The 1,519-nt window shown below is 47.5% G+C and overlaps 1 long non-coding RNA gene across 1 annotated transcript; it reads left to right on the plus strand.

The window, feature by feature from the left end:
• The first annotated feature begins 109 nt into the window (after positions 1 to 109).
• On the plus strand, positions 110 to 1,221 carry LOC135980409 (uncharacterized). Its single transcript, XR_010597490.1, has 3 exons — positions 110 to 459; positions 932 to 1,001; positions 1,114 to 1,221. It is a non-coding gene; the product is annotated as an uncharacterized LOC135980409 (long non-coding RNA).
• The last annotated feature ends 298 nt before the right edge of the window (positions 1,222 to 1,519 follow it).

The raw sequence follows: 1,519 nt of genomic DNA on the forward strand, positions 1-1,519 counted from the left end.
TTCAGTTGAGCAGAGAAAGGTGTAACTTGATCCAATGGCTAGAAACTGAAGCGAGACACATTCAGACTGGAAATACGGCGTACATTTTTAATGGTGAAATAATTAACCATTAGAACCATTTACCAAGGGCCGAGGTGGATTCTCCCTCACTGACAGTTTTTAAATTGAGATTGGGATGTTTTTCTAAAAGCTCTGCTCTGGGAATTATTCTGGGCAAGGTCTATGGCTTGTGTTGTACCGGAGGTCAGACTAGATGATGGCAATAATCCGTTCCAGCCTTGGAATCTAGGAATCCCCTGAAGCTGCTTCAATCACTACATATTGCTCCTGTGTGTGCCACCATCTGACTTTCACCCTCTGTTGCAGAGTCTGAGCCAGCTCTTGGAGGTCTCTTTTGAATATAAGATCCCTCTACCTAAAGAGAAGTTTCAAGCCATCTGCAGTGCTCTGCACAACCAGGTGAGGGGTGGTTTTGCTTGGATCCCTTGAGCTTAGGCACAGCAGATCTGAAGCATATTAACAATAAAAATCTATCGAATGATAGTGCAGAGCCGGGGCACCTCCTCATGCCTTACTGATTTCTGCATGCTCAGGAGTAAGCAGGTAGCGGTCTCATTTTCTTAGCTAATATCCAGCTCAGTTTGTAAAGCAATTTCACCATAAGCTGATTATCAGGGGGAGTCAGAGTTGTATAGTAAAAACTGTGGCTGTGTCTTGATTCGATCAGCTCTGCTGCTCAAAACCCTTTAGCTTCTCTTATCGAATGTATTGGTCATTGTGTTTGATTCTTGCTGTGCATTCAGTACCATCTACCTGGGGTTCAGACCTCTATTTGGACAAGTAGGAAGTGGAAGCTTAGAAATTAATTGAACCTTTTCTTTTCAATTGCTTCTGATTAGTTTTTCTTTGACCATTTCCCTTCTTCCCACAGATCTGTTCTCAAGCTAAGCCGCTCAGCACGGAAAATCACGCAGAGTTGTTGGATTGTGTAGTTCTGCTAGGTAAGGGGAAGAGACTCTGAGTTGCACAGTGGTTTCCTTGTAACTTCCTTTGTCAGGTATGGTAAGAATAAGAGTTCTGTTGTCAGTGAGGACGTGATTTGTTCCCTTGCAGCCCGTTCTTCTCCTGATGATCTGATAGCATTTCTGCACTCGCAGCTGGAGATTGAGAATGAGGCTGTTCGTGTGGCCTCTTTGAATCTGCTCAGTGCTATTGTTGGCACCGACTGTAAGTAACACAGGAGCAACTGTGCCAGCTGCCCTCTTGGCCGACATGCTGAGGGTTGAGTTGGGGACATCCAGAGCAGGGCCGGCTTTAGGAAGTGCGGGGTCTGATTCGTGGGGCTTGTACTCACCGGGCGGCGCTCCGAGTCTTTGGCAGTGGGTCCTTCACTCGCTCTGGGTCTTCAGCAGCAATTCGGCGGCGGGTCCTTCACGTGCCGCCGAAGAGCCGGAGGGAGTGAAGGACCCGCTGCTGAAGTGCCGCCAAAGACCCGGAGCGCCGCTGGGTGAGTAAAAAT

The sequence above is a fragment of the Chrysemys picta genome, unplaced genomic scaffold (genome assembly GCF_011386835.1).
Source record: "Chrysemys picta bellii isolate R12L10 unplaced genomic scaffold, ASM1138683v2 scaf3117, whole genome shotgun sequence".
NCBI classification, from domain to species: Eukaryota; Metazoa; Chordata; order Testudines; family Emydidae; genus Chrysemys; species Chrysemys picta.